Raw genomic sequence first — 19,836 nt, forward strand, 5'->3', positions numbered from 1 at the left:
ATAGATGTTTTTGCCGTGCCTGTTAGCTGCCTTTGGGGTCTCATTAGGGATGGAAATCTGCTGAAGAAAAAGCGCGTGCATTGCTTCAGTCGGGAAGCACAGAATCGGAGAATTGAAAGGGATCCCAGGGGTCATCTAGTCCAACCCCCTGCAAATCAGGAATCCCAGCTAAAGCATCCATGACAGGGAGTCTCTGAGATAGATATATGGGTATGAAACCCAGCAGCGGCGCAGAAACAGAGCTTTCCTTTGCAAGAAACACAATCCCGAGCGAGTGCGGGACTCGCAACATCCATTCAGACGTGAGAGAAGTTACTCGGAACCCACCGCCCCACAACAGCCTGTTTTCTGTCCCCTCTCAGGAGCTGGCCCCCTAAAAGTGTGAGGAGAAGAAATTCCCTAAAACTGTTGGCGCTGAGGTTTTCTTTTTTGTGGTGAGGCGGACCTTCCTGGAGGAGCCTCGCCCGCCCGCCCGCCCGCTAGCCTAGGGGCGTCTCTGTGAGGGAAGCTGAGGAGGAGGCGGGCCGAAGGGAGCCGGCGAAGGGCGGCAGGGAGGAGCGCCGGAGGAAGGAGCCAGCGAGCGCTTGGGAAAGAGGGAACCGCGTCGGGCGGCGGCGGCGGCACCCAGAGGAAAGGAGGCCGGAGCAGGCGAATTAAAATGGCCACCAGCCGCTGCGGGAGCAGCTGGGAGCAGAGCAGCAGCAGCAGCGGAGAAAGCAGCGCCTCCTCCTCCTCCTCCTCGTTTCCCGGGATTGCCCGCACGGCCCAGGCCGGGCCTTGATTGATGGGGGAAGCGGGAAGCGGCGCTGGGAGCTGCCGGCTGAGGGGACGGCGGGCGGCGCTGCCTTGAAGCCCACCTCCCCTCCTCTCCCCGCCTGGGCTGCAGCCTCGCCGTAGGAATAAAGGGAGAGAGAGAAGGAAAGGAGGAGGAGGAGGCGGACGGCCGCCCCTCCCTCCTTCCCTCGGAGCCTCGTCGTTGCTGTTATTATTCTTATCATCATTTCACCCTTTTTCAAAAAAACTGCAAGCCCTCTTTTCCAAAGCCCTCGCCGGTGGGGCGGATCCCGGACGCGTCTCCAACCTCTCTCAGCAACCGCGCAGCGACCACCCCGGTGAGCAAACGGAGCTCTGGGCATTAACCTCAGCTCCCCCCTTTCCCACCCCCATTTTCTGTCACCCTTCGGCTCCCGAGGACACTTAGGGGGTGTCTCTCTCCCCTCCCCCAGCTTCCTTCCCTTCTCTCCCCCTCCCGCCTCGCTTCCTAGGCCGCAACGGCGGCTCCGAGCTCTCCTCCGCCTCCCCGGCCAGGGATGCTGCAGCGGGAGCCGTTTGCTTTTTCCCCTCCTTGCTGGTTTTTGGCTATACGTCGCTTTCCCCGCACCCGCCACCCTCTTCCCCCTGCGCCTCGATTTGAAAGGGGGATGGGGGGTGGCGGACAGTTACCCGCATTGCTTTAGCTCGTTTTTTTTATCTGTGCATGTTTATCCTAGGCTGCAATATTCAGGAGCAGCAGAAATCTCTTTTCTTCCTGGCGACGAGAACCCAGACTTCCTGATTATTTTTTTCTTTCCAGTGGTTTGCTTCGTTCTGGGTTGGTGGTTTTCTCTTATCTTCCCCCTCCTTCACCCCAGATTTTTTGTGTCCCCCCCCCTTTTGCTCCAGGTTTTGGGATCTGCATGGGATTGTGGGCCTTGTTTTCTCCAGCAAACGGTGTTTTGTGTGTGAGAGGTAAATAAACGAACCGCAACAACTACCAGACTTTTAGAAGACATCTGAAGGCAGCCCTGTTTAGAGAAGCTTTTAATGTTTGATGTATTACAGTATTTTAATATATTTTTTTTGGAAGCCGCCCAGAGTGGCTGGGGAAGACCAGCCAGATGGGCAGAGTATAAATAATAAATTATTATTATTATTATTATTATTATTATTATTATTATTATTATTACTTGCCTTCACTTTAACCTATGCAGGCAGGTTGCAACACCCACTACCCCACCCCACCCCCTTGTCTCTGGAAGCTGCTTCTGCTTTCTGGGAGAGGGACAGAAGGGCCCACGGAAACGCTGGCAGCTTGTCCTCTTCCTGGCCCTGCAGTGATTGCCTTAAAAAAAAAAATCCCTCTGTTTCTCTCTCCCCCCCCCCACCCCAGTGTGCTGTCTTTACCTTTCTTAATGGGTTTTGTTGCTTTTAGCTGCTGGGAAGGGAGATGGGGGAAAAGATGGGCAAGCAGAACGGAACAGAAACAGGAAATACAGGGCTCCCCCCACACCCCACTTTTAAATCTCTCCCAACCTTCTGTGCCCTGCAGTAGGATGAAGGGAAAAGAACAAAAGGCATCCCATCCCTGTCCATTAGGGGTGGTTTGTTTTTGTTTTTATAAAGTGCTTTACGTGACAGGTCTGTAGGAAATGATAAAAGATGTATTTGTCTGAAAGGCTCTTAATGTTGGTTCAGGAGGATGAAGGAATATTTGCGTGTAGCTGAGGGGGCAAGGAAAGACTGGCTAGTCATTAGGAACAGTAATCATTAGGAACTGTAGTCATTAGGAACAGATCTCCCCCCCCCCCAATGTTGAGTTACGTTAGGATAAATGACTCTGCTAGTTATAGTAGAGAATCTTTAATCTTTAAACCTGTCAATCTTGAAGCAGTTATTGCTGATAGAGATCTTTCCGAAGATTTCAGGAGTTCCTTCCCCTCTTTTAGCCTGGTTTACCGCTCTCTCTCTCTCTCTCTCTCTCTCTCTCTTTTTTACTACTGACGTAAGTATAACAAAGAGTCTTGGGGCACCCTAAAGTCTTGACAGATTTATTATGGCACAAGCTTTCATGGACTACAGTCTACTTCATCAGATGCACAGTGTGTTATTCTGAGTTGCATATATACATATATACATGACTGGAATAGCATATTGTAAAAAGTGAGGTCAGAGGGAATTTAGGAATTGTATTGTGTACTTGTTTGTGTGTGTTAAGTGTATCCATAGAAGATTCCTGCAAGTTTGTTTTGCAGTATGTGTTTCATAAGCTAACTGAAATGTTTCATGGTCCTATGTAGACTGCAGTGACCCGAATGCAGGATTCTGTTTAAAATCTTGCTTGGCTTAGTTCCATTTTAATTTTTAATTTTTTTTGTATATAGTATATAGACTGATGGACTCCCCTCCCCCATGCCTCTGCTAATAACTGGTATTGGAAAGAAAAGAGATCAGTCATACATTATTCCCATGCTCACCATGCCTCTGAGATAAATACAACAGAGTTCACTCTTACAAATAATTGTTTCAGAACTTCAGCTGCTCATGTAGCGATAAGAAATGCATCTGCTATCCTTGACTGTTAGAACTGGAGGCTGTGATAAGCAAGTCAGCAGTTTCCAAAATTCGGTGCATGAATAAAAAGGAGAAACTATTTTTGAATGGTCTTCCATAATACAGCTCATAATACAGTCTTTGGGTATAGGTTTCTGGCATATTTTGGCATATGTGCTAATTTATTGAAAATTGACATTCTCCATGCTTATTTCTCAACTACTCTCAGACATAGGAAATTACCAATCATGTTGTTGTGCATGATAGTTTCCATCACTCAAAAATATGTGCCGTAAATTTAAGTTGCTTATCTACTCTATAGATCTTCTTCTGCAGATATATTGACAATATTCCTAAGCTCAGTGCATGAAAAATTACTATTTCCCACCGAAACATTATTAACTACGCTTGATGGTGTTGAAAGAGGAAAGGCTTGGTTAAATATCAGGAAATGTGCATGAAGTTTATATTTAGGGTGGCAAATGATTACCAAGGGAAGTTTTGAAATTCTTATGTTCTGTAGCTATAGTAGCTTCCTACTTACGGATTGGGTTGTTCCCTGTATGGTGGTTAACCAACACTGTTAAATGCTTCAGCATAGGAAGAAGCATTTATGTTCGGTGTTTACTATCACAAAAATACAGATATCTATTTTTTCATGAATATGTGAGGAGAAGCTGTTGTGACATTCTACTGCAGGCATCCCCAACCTTCGGCCCTCCAGATATTTTGGACTACAATTCCCATCATCCCTAACCACTGGCCCTGTTAGCTAGGGATCATGGGAGCTGTAGGCCAAAACATCTGGAGGGCTGCAGGTTGGGGATACCTGTTCTACTGAGAGTACATATGAGTAAAATAGGCATGGGTGCATGCAAATGAAATTGGTGGAACTATCCCAGCATTCAGGAACAAGAGAGTAAGCTATAAAAAAACAATGAGTGCCTTCCAAAGTGATGCTGGAAAAGCTGGTCACTGTTGCACATGATTTTAAGCAATAGACAAGCAGCATTCTACAGCACACTACCTGATCGCTCCTGCTTTGTTCCTCCTACAGCAGAAGTGAGAGCAACAAACCACAGACTTTGGTTAGCCATGTCATTTGAACCCAGAATTGTGCTTTGTTTCTTGGCTTGATGATTGTGGTTTTCTTAAGGAGAAACAAACCATGATCCAAGTTCACGTGGCATGGTAAGCCACGTTTAATGGGTGTTGCTCTCATGCTAGGGAAGGAGTGAAACAGAAGCAATTGGGCCATGTGCACTACTTGTTCACAGTAGCTCATGGTTTATGGCTTAATGTAATGTGCAAATAATAAAAAATAAGAGGAGACTATAATTTAAACTCTATGTTGAACTAGAAAGTAAACAGACAAATACTTCTATGTATGAATATTTTGATTCTCCCCCCCTGATTCTTGCATAGCACTATCCTACAATAATTTGGAATCAAACATCAACTCACTTTTGAAACATCAGAGCTGAGGTTTACGTGCCCAATTCATTACCCCAAGGCAGACCTTTGGCTTACCTTGCCTTAGACAGGTCTTTCCCAACCCTGCTACATTGAATTCTTTCAATCTTGCAGCCCTGGAGATCTTTAGAAGCTGAATTTGTAACCTTCTGCATGCAAAATGTTATTGTATCATTGCGGTGTGGCTCCTCACCTCATTCTAATACTGTGGTGCTAGCAGTTTGCTTTTGTTTACCAAAGTCAAGCAAATCTTTTCAAGCAAAGTATGTTAGTGCCTGGGTAACATAGATGTAGCAGCTTGTAGTATACGAAAGCCCACTTTGGGGCATGTGGTAGCTATATTGGAATCAGCATTCACCTGTGGGTGCATGTAGTCCCACGTCTCAACTTGGTTGCACCATTACAACAAGAGAAAAATATTTATAATGTAAAGGTAGTTCTTAGTGCCTGTTCTATGAAAAGTTGGAAGTATTTGTCAGCACATATTGACATGGTAATGCAAGCGGCGTTCAAAACTCCTATTGTTCTAGGCACATTTTGCGACAGGGAATTTCATTGGCTTTTCTGCCTCCTCACTTCCAGCTACTCTCTGAAGACTGGAGAAGAGACCCTTCTAAGAGTATTAGGGGGGTGGGCGGGGGAAGGACTAGACCATGTGAAAATGAACATAATATTCTAGCTGCAATATAAAAAAATTCCTTCCAGTAGCACCTTAAAGACCAACTAAGTTAGTTCTTGGTATGAGCTTTCGTGTGCATGCACACTTCTTCAGATACCAAGAAGATACTTCTTCTAGCTGCAGTTCATTCATTTTCAGCTTTGTATTCTTCTTATAAAAAAGTGCACCTAGATATTTTGTTGTTGCTCCCATAACCTAGGTTTAAGGTGCCATTTAGCTCCTAGCTTTCATATCTCAGTTTCTAACATTGAAGGCAAGTGGTTACTCCCACCTCCACAAATTTTTTTCTCTTCATGCTTCATTCTAGATAGATTAGACTAGGAGTCCCTAAACTTCCTGTTCCTGTTGGCACATGTGGAATTGTGTGTGTTGTGGATCTTAGTTAGAAAATGGCTGTTCCAGGGCATGGAAAAAGAAGAATATAAAAGGTGGATCAGAATTGTTCCACTTGCACAATTTTTATATGAGATTTTCCCCAGATTTCCCCCATCAAATAACAGGCCACATTCGTCTTCATGGGCTGACCTGTAAAAAAACCCTGCAGATCCAGCATTTGTCAGCACTGTCATGGCACAGAACAAATCATCCTGGGTGGGATTCATCTAATGAGCTCTGTCACTGAAAGCCCAGCAAAGGGACTCTTGATTGCACAACGAAGCTTCTCCCCCTTTCCTCTCTCTGCATGGCCTTGTGCCCCCTGAAATTGGCTCGGGGTGGTGGGTGGAACTCTCAGAATAGTGCAGTGGGAAGGGAAGGAGATAGAAATTGTTCTGTCTGGCAAGCCAAAAAGCTGATAGAAAGGTTATTTTTTTTTTGGGGGGGTGATGCTTAATACCTCCCCATGATTTTTACAAGGCATGTCCCCCAAGCCACCAACTGAATAAAGCTGGCATTGATTTCTGTGGATAGCGTTGGAACAGTGTTTACAGTGGTAAAGAAAACCTCACCTTAGACAGGGATCTTCATTGATTTTTATGGTTGTTACATGGGATCCCCCCCCCCACAAAACGCATCTGTGGACACAGATATGAACTGTGATTTGATTGTGGTTTTAGAGGGATTCCTTGTGAAAATCATGAGGATCCATGAGCATGAAGATCTGTGACCTGAATCCATGTTTTTGTGCTATGGTGGCTCTGACAAGTGCTGGATTGGTGTTTTGTCTTTACAGTGCAAGCAATAGAAACTAATGTCAGTTTTAATTTGTGGTGAATGATTTGGTGGGCATGCCTTATATGGACCTGTGAGACTCCATACCTTGGATCAATGTTTTTCTGCCATGATGGTGCTAGCGCCGGTGATACTTAATTCCATGCACACACACATGTGATTGTAACTTCAGAGCACTAAATTTTTGAAGAACTGCAGTCTTTACCTGTACAGTTGTGAACTTCATTGCTTTAAACAGAATTTCCTCTGACACTTGAATATAATTGCGTCTGACTTTCTGACAGTTTGTTCTCAGATCTTCTGCTATAAATGTCACTTCTTTTTGGGCAGTGAGTGTTGGGCATGTGACTAATTTCTGTTTACATTTAAAGATTGAAATTGCACATACTGATAGAGGAAGATGAATAGTTTGGCATACGACCCTTGCTTTTCTCCATTCTGTTAATTTAGCATCCACCTTCTCCCTCCTCCTCATTTCTGTCTCAGGAATAATTGTGAAATTGACACCACTTGGTTGTACAAGAAATCTGGAAATGAATGATGCAAGCAAGAGGTGTCTGTGCACTGCTGTTGGATGAACCTGCAGGCATTTGGTTGCAGCTTTCCACATTTGCTAATGATTAGTTCAGTGATAAAGGCTATTTTGTTTAAACTCTGCAGTTTAGGGTTCTTGGCGCTGCTCACAGAGCCACATGATGTTTGTTGCTTTATTTCCATGACCAAATTGTGATTTCTAAGCAAATAATTTACAATGGAAAACCACACCACAGTTTATGAAATAATCTGTGTTTGGTTGCCCTAGCTATAATTTTACCAAAGTATGCTAACTTCAGTCTTTCTTCCCCCCCTTCCCCGCTCCCCATTAATGGAGACTGGCAACTTTAAGGAAGTGTTCTCTGAAGATGCCTTGTGTCATAATCACTATTTTAGCTGCCTCAGAATCTGGTGCCATTACAGATATTTGAAAATGAAGAAATAACCTTTAATGAGAAGCAACATAGGCAAGAGCTACACAGATAAGTGTTGCCTTTTTATGGCAGAGAGAGAGAGCTCAGATAGGACCACTTACTTCTATGCTATGTCCAAATTCTCATTCATATTTATATTGACTGTGGGAGGGGGTATGCATGGCCCCAGAGTTGCACCTGTAGCTCTCTGCATTAAAATTAGAATGGAGTGAACAGATGCCAAATTTGAAGACAGTTCTTTGAATGCGTCCCAGAACAATTCTTCATATCCCTCTTAATTTTTTCAGCTAGACCCTCCCATGTTTTGTTTTTTAGACTTTCTTATGTGGCACATATGCTAATCAGGATATCAAGGGTTGGGACAGGGATTGATGCAAAGTTTGTAGTATATTATTTTGAAGCTAGTGTTCAAATCCCACTGAAAGGGGATTTGAGTGTGGCATTAGTTGGAACATGTTGGCTGTTTTATGTACAGTGCGGTGATATAGTATACTTAAACTTAGATACTGAAGCTAAAGGAAATTCAGTTTTGTTACTGTTAAGTTTTCCTCTTTTTCCTGCTACTAGGAAAGGTGCCTTTTTGCTAAGTTCTTAATATGAACTATGGAATGAATTCCTTACTATGGGTATAATTGTAGCATTGATATTGGATATTAACTAATGTGTTGGTATGGTTCTTGCTCACTTAAACTTTTAATATGCTCCAAAAAATCTTACGTGTCACTTGGGAAGACAGGCAAACTAATATCAGTGTAATGGATGAAACTAAGATCACCTGTGTTGAAGCAATGATTCTTCAACATCAACTTTGTTGGACTGATCATGCTGTGTGGATGCCTGATGGTTGTCTTCCAAAGCAACTACTCTATTCTGAACTTAAAAATGGAAAGCGTAATTCTGGTGGTCAACAAAAGAGGTTTAAAGACTGTCTCAAGGCAAATCTAAAAAATGTAGTATAAACACTGACAACTGGGAAACACTGGCCTGTGAGCGCTCCCGTTGGAGAATAGCCTTTACCATAGGTGTCATGGACTTTGAAGACTCTTGAACTCAGAATGCAAGGGATAAACGTGCTAAGAGGAAGGCATGCTTGGCAAATCCACACCATGATCAACTCCCGCCCGGGAACCAATGTCCACACTGTGGAAGGACGTGTGGGTCCAGAATTGGCCTCCACAGTCACTTACGGACTCGTTGTTAAAACCGTGTTTATGGAAGACAATCTTACTCGGCTACGAGTGATCGCCAAAGAAGAAGAAGAAGAAGACTTTGTAGCGTATTCTTATTTGTTGTGGTTTTGTCCGAGAATTGCTTTGAGCACAATGTATTTGTGGAAAATGCAGTTTATAAATAAACGGAATATGACTAGGAATACCATTATGCTCCTTTAAGCTCTTTCAGTTCTTGAAACAGGACAAGAAGCTGTTTACAGCCTTGTTCATTCAATCAGATTTCTGGATAAATTTTTATTTGGCTTCTCTTTGCTATAACTGTCTGCAGAGTTGAGCACCTTTTTAGGATAAGATCATTACTTTGGACTTAGTTAGAATACCAGCATGGTCCTTGGTAATGTATTCCCTCTATATATTAATTATGGATATTTAAAGTATGCCCCATTGAACACCTCTATAAAAAGAGGGGCCAATTTGAAAAATAGTGGGTGAAGGGCCAGTGGTTAGCAAGAAAGCATCTTTACAATAATTTATTTTCACGCTTGTAGAGAAAACAAGTGTATGAACCCCTTTGACTTTTTTTAATTTTTAGCTTAGTTAATACCTCTGGCTCACTCCCTCAGTATTTTAAAAAGCTACTTTGTACCATCCTTAAGTTGTATAGAGAAGAGAGAATTGAATCTACATGTACAGTGTTTCATTGTTAAGTAATCATTACTTCATTACGGAAATTCCAAAAATGTTCTGCAAGTTGGCTGTGAGTCCTGGAAGCCCTGCTGTGGAACTGTGGAAAGATGGAATACGCTTAAGATTATGTATGTATGTGACCTAATTCAGTTTTTAAGAGAGTCAGCAGAGCAGTTTTTGTGCTGCTTTTAAAGAATCTATAAATTATCAGAGCGAATACAGTTCTGCATATCATTAAGACTCCCTTGGAGGACAAGGGGTCACATAGGTGTGCTATAGGATACTACAGAGAAGCTGAACAAATTCTTTGTATCTGCCTGCACTGCAGAATATGTAGGGCAGATCCTTGTCCAGAACTAGCTTTCTCAGAAAGTGTTTGAAGATCTGAGGCAAGCGGATAAAGTCTAAAGTTTAGGCCTTATTGACAAATTTAAAAATCACAAACTTAATTGTGAAATTGCTGGTCGTAACAAAAATATGTAACCTGTCCTTCAAACAGCCTCCATACCTGAAGTCTGGAAAGTGTAACACCTTTTTATGATCCGGGGGGACCTGGGTATTAGCATGCTACTTAACATCTGTTTCTGGTGTAAACTATGGAAACTAAATATAACTCAGAGAAAAGAGTATCTAATTGATCAAATAAAAACAACTTGTGCCCTCGTAGTGGGGGTCATCACTCAAGAATATGCATACAGTGGTACCTCGGGTTACATACTCTTCAGGTTACATACTCTTCAGGTTACAGACTCTGCTAACCCAGAAATAGTGCTTCAGGTTAAGAACTTTGCTTCAGGATGAGAACAGAAATTGTGCTCCTGCGGCGCGGCGGCAGCAGGAGGCCCCATTGGCTAAAGTGGTGCTTCAGGTTAAGAACAGTTTCAGGTTAAGAACAGACCTCCGGAACGAATTAAGTACTTAACCCAAGGTACCACTGTACATGCTTATAGTCTATCAGAACCTAACATATAATTTCAGGGTTACATGATAAGTAAGAAAAAAGTAATGGACCAGCTGAAATTTGCAATTCTGCTTCAAGAGTAATTTCTATCGCTACACTTTATGAGGTCCCTCCCCCCCCCCCCGGATGAATATGTGAGGTTTCCCCCCATGAAACAAACATTCCATGGGCACTTTTTAATCCTTATTCGAATGTATGTGTGTTGCTTCTTTATAGATAGCAGGTGCTGGAGGTGCAGACAGACTCATTAATGGTATAGAAGGAATAACTTCTGTCTTTGTCTGTAACTGAAGGTGATGGTAAATGAAAACTGCTTCAAGGATTTGCAGTTGTGTCTGATTTATAGTTCTTAGATGAAGGAAGCATGTGCAGGAAAGAAAATGAGTGGGAAAGGTGACATTGGATGATTAAGCAGAAATTCTATTTTGGGATACATTAAAAAGGAAGGTGCTAGAGATATAAGATAGATGAATATTCTGTATTTGTGTATTTTTATATATAATCCTTTAGATGAATATTCTGTATTTGTGTATTTTTTATGTATAATCCTTTTTAGTGGGTAGCTAGAAGATTAATGGCTTCTATAAATTGTTTGAATGCTTGGGGAGGGGAACAACAATATGCACATGGGGAAGACTGGGACTGCTGTTGCCAACTCTTCTTCTAGCTAGCTTTCGTAAAAGTGGGGTGTCCATGGTTTTAATTTAGTTTAAGGTATTTTTGTTTCTTCTGAAGCTGACTTTTGAAATCGATTCTGTTTGGTAATTGGGAACTTCATAAGAATGCTTTGTCTTGATTAGCAGAAGGAAATCCCAATAAAGTGTGATATATTGAATTTCTTCAAACAAATATGAAAGAAACTGTCCTCTGGTTGATTAAGTAAGATTGAGCAGGCAATTAGATGATTCTGACTGTATTAGCAAGATTGAAATTGCTCTTCAGTGCTACCAAAAAAGAAAGCTGCTAGTGGTTTCTTCCTCTTTTCTCTCCTGGGAGAAAGTGAAAATACTATCCTGTGTATCTGCAAAATATATTTACTTATTGCCTAAAATTGCTGTCATTCTCTGCTGAGGTCAGTTTACATAATCACTTGTAGTAGTGCAGTAAGATTATCACTTGGCAGTAGTTCTGGATTACCCAATAGGCAGACTAAACACATGGTTAGGGCACCAGCATATCAGGGGCAGAAAAATGATTTAATTTTTGAAATAATTGACACTTGATATTTCAGAAAAAAACATGAAGTAGAGTGTAAGGAAGTTTAACAAAGTTCTGGGAAATAACAGAACTTTATTTAGCTTCCTTACTGAGCCACTTGAGCTTGCCGATTAGAAGGTTGGTGGTTCGAATCCCCGCAACGAGGTGAGCTCCCGTTGTTGGGTCCCAGCTCCTGCCAACCTAGCAGTTCGAAAGCATGTCAAAGTGCAAGTAGATAAATAGGTACCGCTCTGGCGGGAAGGTAAATGGTGTTTCCGTGCGCTGCTCTGGTTTCGGTGTTCTGATGCGCCAGAAGCAGCTTAGTCCTGCTGGCCACATGACTAGGAAAAACTGTCTGTGGACAAACGCTGGCTCCCTCTGCCTGTAAAGCGAGATGAGCACCACAACCCCAGAGTAATCTGTGACTGGACTTAACTGTCAGGGGTCCTTTACCTTTACATTTTTTTACATTCTACTACACTCTCTCTCATTTCTCTGTTCTCTTCTTGTTACTTATCCCCCCTAAACCAGGGAACGTACTACTAATGTAGATCAGTATAATGAGAGGAAGTCAGATCCTCTTCAGATGTGATCCCTCCCCATAAATGTTCAGTGCATGTGACTTTAGGACTAGGCCCTTGGGCATAAAGGGTAATGTCTGGCAGGAAGAGAGTGTGCACATCCATGCCTTTCCTTTATCATTGTACAGTGGGCCTGCCACTTATAATCCACAGTGCTTTTTTTCTAGAAAAACAGGTGTCAGTACTCACCATGAAGTTGTTACAGTAAGTGTCACACTTTTTCACCAAAAAGAGAGAGGTGTACTCTTGAGTACCCCCTGGAAAAAAGCACTGCTTATACGTAATTTACTTTCGAAATTGCGACCTTAGGCACATGGCCGAAAAATATGTACATCGTAGGCTGTCTTTTCATAGTTCAAGCCACGCTCAAGTCGGCTTGCAACAAGGCAAGTTCTACAACCAGCAAACACGAGGAAATATTCCGGTTGGAATGGTTCGGTCAGAGAGTGTAGTATAATGCTAGATTATCACTGCAGGGATGGGGATCAGGGAGTCACATTGTTTATTGTTATACTCTGAATCCAAGGGGCTAAAGCAGTGCATAAGCAGCAGATCGATATGCATAAAGGAAACCTTAAATATATAATTCAAGAGCACATACACTTTGGCCTCTGCAATCATTCTTTGCATTCCGAGAATCCCATCCCCCCCCCCCCAACAATCACACAGATAGAAAACTGAAATCAAATCTTGGGGGCTAAAGCCCTGTGAACTCCCCTGAGATCTTATGATGAGGGGTAGTATATAAATCTAATATAGGGTTGCCATACGTCTGGAAATTCCTGGACATACCCAGAATTCTGCTGTTGGAAGCAGTGTCCAGGCAGAAATCCAGGTGGAAAAAAAGCTCAACGACTTTTTTTGTCTGGGTTTTCGCTTAATCTAAATTATTATTTATTAATAAAGCTAGCACACTGAAGAACATGACACCTAGTATAAAGGGGGAAGGAATGTATTTATACAATACACAGAAAAATTCCTTATCCCAAGGTAAGAGTCACTACGTAAGGTGCAGAATATGGATTATGAAATCCCACTTTCCCTGGGAGGCAGTCTGGGTCAAACCAGTCTCCTGTGTAATGAGTTCCAAATGTGGCTGCTATAACTACAAAAGTCCTGTTCCCTATTTTTACTGCCCATGCTTCTCAGAGCAGAGGACATGCAGCAATGCCTCTGTTGTTATATTAATGATAATAGCACAACAGTGGAAATAGTTAACAAATTCAGTTATTGCAGAAAAACAATAGCATACTTTAAGTGTCTCTAAGGGACAAGAAGATTCTGCTCATTTCTACACAGTATGTTGGGATTTTATCTCATGTAGTTTAGTTTCTGATTTACATGTATCCCTCCCCACACTGTCTAGAGAAATATGTATGTCATGATCTTTGATTGGGTGTTATTATTTAATATGGCAAATGGGGAGCCATCCATAGGGATGCATGCTCCCAGCCTGTTGCAAATTCCCTTTTCTGTAATGTTAGGTCTCCCAAACATGGTGGATGATCAGGCGTTCCTTTCTGCTCCCCTTCATTTTTGATCAGGCATTCCCCACTCTTTGACATGTGTAACTGATCTGGACCGATTATATAATACAACTATTAAGGAATGTGTGTGGGCCCATGGCTGTGTTCCCTAAAAGTGGCCAGTGTTCTGTCTTCATCAAACTCTTAGTAATTTTTTTAATCATTGTGAAAATTACATCTACAACTTGGGTGGAATCTACACACACACAAACACTGCGAAAATGTTTTTAAAAATTTTGTTTTGAAAAATACATTGAATTTTGCGTAGCTCGCTGTCACCATCTAGTGTCACATTTTTATATTGCACTCTACAACACATTTGAAACGTTTTATTTGCAGCTGTGTAGCTAGCTGAGCCTTAGGACTGAAGGAGATTTAAATCAACTAAATGGAACCATTACTGTAGTCCATAATACATTGTAGTGCATGTGGGTAGCTTTGGCTCATGAACATGCAATATTCCCTTCCTTGTTAACTTCAGTCTCTTGCGTTATTCGTAATCAAAACCTTATTTACTACTATTTGATTCTTCACCATCACTTACCTACTTTGATAGGGCGTTTGTGTTGCAGCCCCTGCTCAGAAATAGCATTTGCCTTGCAGTGTTGTTCTAGAAAATGTCCCTTACTCCAGAGTGCCTTGCATTGCTGTTCAGACCCCAAAAGCTTTTAAAGAAGCTGTCAAATTAGAAATGGCAGTGCCAGATGGAAATGCTGCACCTACTGTGACTTGCTAAATTCAATAAAAGGTTAATGGTACTTTTTGTATTGTATTGGCAGGTTTGGTGATGACAGTGTTGTCAACCCCACAGCATGAGAACAGTAGAGCCATTAATAAATTACATAGTACTGCCAGTGTGTAATACTTTACAGATGTATTCTCATTCTTCCACTTGCTCTTATGTGGAGGTGGAATGTGTCATGAAACCTAAATTTGCAGTTGGTCACTATGTTTCCTTTAATAACAACACCATACATCATTTAACCCTACACTTTTCTGGACTTTGAAATCACTTCATACTTTCAGTTAACCACATAACAGTCCCATAGGGCAGGGATTACCAACCTTTTGGGGCAGATTTGCAGACTGCATGGTGACCCTAACTTCAGTGGTGGGAACGGACCATTTGGGCGCCACGAAAGGCCTTTGCTTGAGTCTGAAGATGAAGCTTCTGTTAAGCCCACCTAGTATCTTCATTTGGGGGATTTGAATTGGGAACTTCCTGAGTTGCATTAAAAATCAGATAGAGTCTTATATAGGCCGTCCATGCCAAAGCTCATTGTTCAGAATTCAATAATTATTACCATTTGAGTACAGATTCTCACATTATCTGAATCACATAAACAAGGATCCCCTGGGATTTTCTGCTCGCTTATTGATTGATTGAATCAGGATTGTTAAATAAGATGGAATGTAAACTGGTGTAGAACGAACTTTTGACATAACCTGGAGTGTAGCAAATTTAATGCAAGTTTGGAGCGAAGGGGGCTTGTGATTTTAGATGGTAAGAGAGCCTGTTCTAGCTAATGCTTTCTCATCCTTCCATCCTGGAAGTACTTGATTAAAAGGTACCTTTGCTTGGGATGCCTTCCTCAAAGAGCATTTGCTTGTTGTGGTTATTCAGAGTCATGGAGAGCAATTGCATATGATCATACCCATTGTTCTTGTTGCTGTTACTACTACATCATATCTTCCATAGTTGGCTGCTAGTATTGAAAGAGGTCCTAGAGTTGTGCTCTGGGAAACGGTTTTCCATTAGATCCTTCATCTTTGGCAGGCTTTTAAGGGAAAAGGAAAGTGATGAGCACAAAGAAGTAATGTGTATAAGAAAGGGGAGATGCACTTGGAAGAGGAAAAATAAGAACTAAGGCAATAAGAGGAGGAGACTGGGTCCTATCCACACCATGTATAATTGGTGATGCACATGCTATTTCTGCCCTTTTCAGCAGTTTGTATTTCTGGATGCCTAGAATTTAGCAATCCCTGTCATAACTCTGAATAGTCACCATAGCAGTTGTAGATTTTGTTATTACAAAAATAGGAAATTGCTTCATTGTGTGCCTAAAATCCCTCATTAGTCATCGTCACATTGATTTTGAGAGATAACTTCTTCTTTCTTTTGCCCAAGTAATGACAGAAATGTTTCTCTTACTTTCAGGCTAAATTAACTTTTTGACTGAAGGGGTAGCTTTACATTGGAGTGGTGATATTTCAGTAAATAGCTGGGATAAATTTTTTAACTCCATGCTGAATTGTACCTTTTTAAAAATTCAATTTAGCTATTTTTCTTTCTAAATTATTTTGCTTTGTTTAAATGTCAGTGTGTCAGGGAACTGCCATCGGAGGAACAGGTGGTGGAGGGGCTCAGGGAGGAAGGAAGAGACTCAACAGCCGAAGCAGGAACCAGCAGGGGGAGGAGTGGATCTCTGAGGGAATGCGAGCAGGAGGGAGGGCTCAGAGACGCTTCCAGCGAGAACAGTGGGGAGGTATCTGAAGCTCCCATAGGGAGACCCACGCCTCGCCGGAAACTGTCACGCCGTGAGTCCAGAAGGCGGGTTTCCGTTAAGGAGCTCTTATGCTGGAGACGATTCCGAAAAAAACCACTGTCGGAATCTACAAGTGACTAGGGCAGACATGTTTGAGGATCTCTGTCACACACAGAGGTTTGTGGAGTTGCACAAACTCAGAGGGACCACGATTTTACGCACAAGCAGCTAATCATCCCATCACACAGTGGAAGACCCAGTTAATCTGTCAGGAACAAGTAATATTTGAAACATCTCTGAAAGTCTCATTGTGAGATATCTGAGCAACTACATATTTTCCAGTTGGCCCAATAGAATGCACCTGGAATTCTTCTAAATGCCTTTTCTAACTTTGCACAAATGTTCTACATTAGCAGTAACTTTTATGTTGGTCTAAGTCTATTACTTTTTTTTACTGAGGGGAGAGAGTGAGTGAGCCTATTGCAGCTTCAAATATTGTAACGTTAAGAAGTGCTACTGTGGTATGGTATATCCTGTGAGCCGGTTGTTGTCTCTAAAGTTTTATTATACATCTTTTCAATAATTTGACTCTTAACTTTTGAGAAGAAAGCATTTTGCTGCACTTTATCCCTGAAAATTATACTAACCTTGTTTCTTCTAACTATGTACTAACCATTCCAACCATGTTGGAATGTGAAAAAAATAAGTTGAGAGAAGGCAAACAACAACAACAAAATTTAGAAGAAAAGTTATGTGGACTTGACTAATCTTATTCAAAATTTCATGGCAGCAGAGCACCAGGAAATAGTGTCATCATAAATGCTGTTTCATAGACTCTCTCTACCACCAGAAAGTGAGCACCTGCCAATCTCTGTCATGCCCCCTAATGTAACCCCCCCCTTTTTTTAGTCTGGAAAAGAGTGTGCTTTGTAATGAATGTCTTACGTTTACTTGTTGATATGTTACTGATTATACATCATTTGTGCTACCAAAGCTAAGTCTTCATATAGCCTTATTTTTCTGAAGATGACAACAGTTCTGGAAGCAACTTTCTTTGTTTACAATACTGTGGTTACTAATAATCTAGCCTTTTTTTGTAGTACCTAACCCAGTGAAAGTACCCCCACCCCCAATAAAATCCCGGGAAGGAAATGATTTCATTCTCTTGAGGTTGGCAACTAGAATTCAAGAAATGATATAAAAGTCAGTGGCACAACTAACACAGCACACTGTCAGAATCCAGAAGGACTCCCACTGTGCCACCTACACAAACCCCATCCACTCTGGAGAGTCAAGAGAACCCCTAGAACAGCATTCAGTGGGGGGGGGGCATTGTTCCATCTGACAACCAGAAATGCTTGTGCTAATTGAGCCATCAGTGATAGCAGTTTTAGGAGAGATACCTCTATGCAAGTAGCTCCATTGTTTTTCATATTACCATGACCCTCACTCTTTCAATATGTGGGTAAACATGAGTCTTCATTTTGCTGTGGATACAGAAAGTGAAATTTTAGATTGCAACACTTGCTGGCCCTTCACCACAGTTGAGCAATGGGAATTGGGCCACTAGATTGCTCATGCCCTTGCTGTCTTTAGTCATCATTTGGCATTTCATTTGTCTCAGTATGCATGTGGCTGCTTTTTATTTATTTTATTACATTTACACTCTTTGTTTCTTTAGTCATGGCACCTGAGGCAGTGTTTAGTGTGGCACACATGCATTTGTGGGGAGCTGAATTTTGGCACAGTTCAGTGCATGAATAATGCCCTGTCTTTATTCTGGAATTGTTTGGCTGCTCAAAAGAAATAATACCTAATACAAGTGTAATTTGTGCTCTTGATGTAAGTCCTTGCTGGGCAAGATCTATGAGTCCTTGTTTATCGCGTTAATTTGGAAGTTAGGAATCCTAGATGTATAGGTAACTTTTGGGTTCTGCAAACACAGCATCTCCACAGTGTTCGAAATTAGCCAGGCACCAGGCACATTTTGCACCAGGCTTTTGACCACTTGCAACCAAGTCTAGTTGCCTAGGCACCAAGATGGCGCCTGACATCTGCACCATTTGGAGGTGCATGCCTAGGGATCATTGGATCTGGTTTGTTTTCACACAAATACCCTATCCTGTAGAATTCTTTCAGTTATATTTTATCTACACAATTGGAAAGAATTTCTGGAACCAAAATGCTTTTTCTGTTCAGCCTGAGCAGGTGAACTCGCCATTAAGAAAAAGAGGTCGGAATAGGCCAATATATATGTGGACTGTCCCTGGATCAGTGACGTTTCTTCTTTGAGTTCTCAAAGCTCTTAACCAAGCTCAAGGTTGTCATCTGAACTAACCAGAAGTTCAATTGAGAATCACAGTCAGCCCATCCTTTGAAAAACAAGACTTTAGAGCCGCCTTGCCAAAAAATGGCAACTAGACATTCTGTTTTGGTGACTGTAACCTTGGTTTAAGCAGCCATTTGGCACCTAGCTTATACATCTGAAGTTTCCAGCATTGCATCTGCCATAATGCCAGAGCTATCGTTTAGACTAGGGCTGGAGAACCTATAGCCCTCCAGATGTTATTAGACTCCAGAGCCCATTAGCTGCGGGCTGTGTCCAATGCTTTGGTACGATGGCTGTTGTAGCCCAACAGTGTCTGCAGGGCCAGAGATTCCCTGCGCCTCTTTCTAGACTGTAAAATTCTAATAAAGCACATTACTCCTGTGTGTTGGTACAGTGCCATAGACACTCTTGACACAAGTGAAGTACAAATTGTAATGACACATGAAGAATGCATACGTCAGGCATTTCTAAATGGCCCTATATGTGAATTTGAGTGGCTTTTCTCCTCCCACACTTTGTTCCCCCCTGTTCTTTCTAAAGGCTACATTAATCAGCATATGTTAGTTGACACAAGCAGGGAGGGGGGACCTTGCCTGAAGCAGAACGGGTTCATCATCCTATGACAAACAAGTCCGGCAGTACTGCTGGATAGAACAGCAACCCTTTGCCTCTGTCGTCAAGCCAGCTTGCACACTGGTACAGCAAGCTCCAGGAGACTCCAGTGCAAAGCTCTGAGTTTCGCCTGGATTGCCTGAAGTATTTTTGCTGCATGTGGGGCTACCAGCAGTAGATAATAACAAGAAACAGGCGGCTGCTGTTATTTTCTTTCAAAAAGAGAAGATTTAAAACTTAAAGATGCCTGCAAAGAACCTGAAAAGCACCAGGTGGGATAATTATTTTGTCTCCTTTTGGTTTGGAAAATTTAATGTCAGATGATCATTGTGTGAAATTGTCACAAACATGTTGCCAGTGTAACATTTTGGAATTTGTTAGACAGTGCAAAACAAACACAGCACAGGTGAGATGGCAAACATTTATGTAGGAGGCAAAACGCGTAGCTGATTTCATGCTTCTTTTGATGACAGAGCAATCATTTTTACGCCGTAAAATATCCCTGCAACAAATGCTTCCTTCTGTTTGATCTTGTGCTGAACATGAGTAATGTTTTGTTTCATTGCAATGAAAATGGTGTTAAATGTTGCCAAGGTTTTTCTGCTTTGCATTTTTGCCCGGGAAATGAAAATTGGGTCATGGGGGAAATGAACATGGTGGGGTGTTTCAACAAACTATTTAATACA

At 42.0% G+C, this 19,836-nt stretch overlaps 1 protein-coding gene across 2 annotated transcripts in view; it reads left to right on the forward strand.

The window, feature by feature from the left end:
• The first annotated feature begins 266 nt into the window (after window positions 1-266).
• The window catches only part of WDFY3 (WD repeat and FYVE domain containing 3), a 132,884-nt gene continuing 113,314 nt past the window's right edge, over window positions 267-19,836 (forward strand). Inside the window, exon 1 of one of the 2 annotated variants that reach the window (XM_081206864.1) lies at window positions 267-1,112. The gene's annotated coding sequence lies outside the window, so the exon portion shown is untranslated. Of the gene's footprint in view, window positions 1,113-19,404; window positions 19,423-19,836 lie in introns of those variants that run through there. The other variant, XM_081206863.1, reaches the window with a different exon arrangement.

This window comes from Podarcis bocagei, assembly GCF_964188305.1.
Source record: "Podarcis bocagei genome assembly, chromosome: 9".
In the NCBI taxonomy this organism is placed as follows: Eukaryota; Metazoa; Chordata; class Lepidosauria; order Squamata; family Lacertidae; genus Podarcis; species Podarcis bocagei.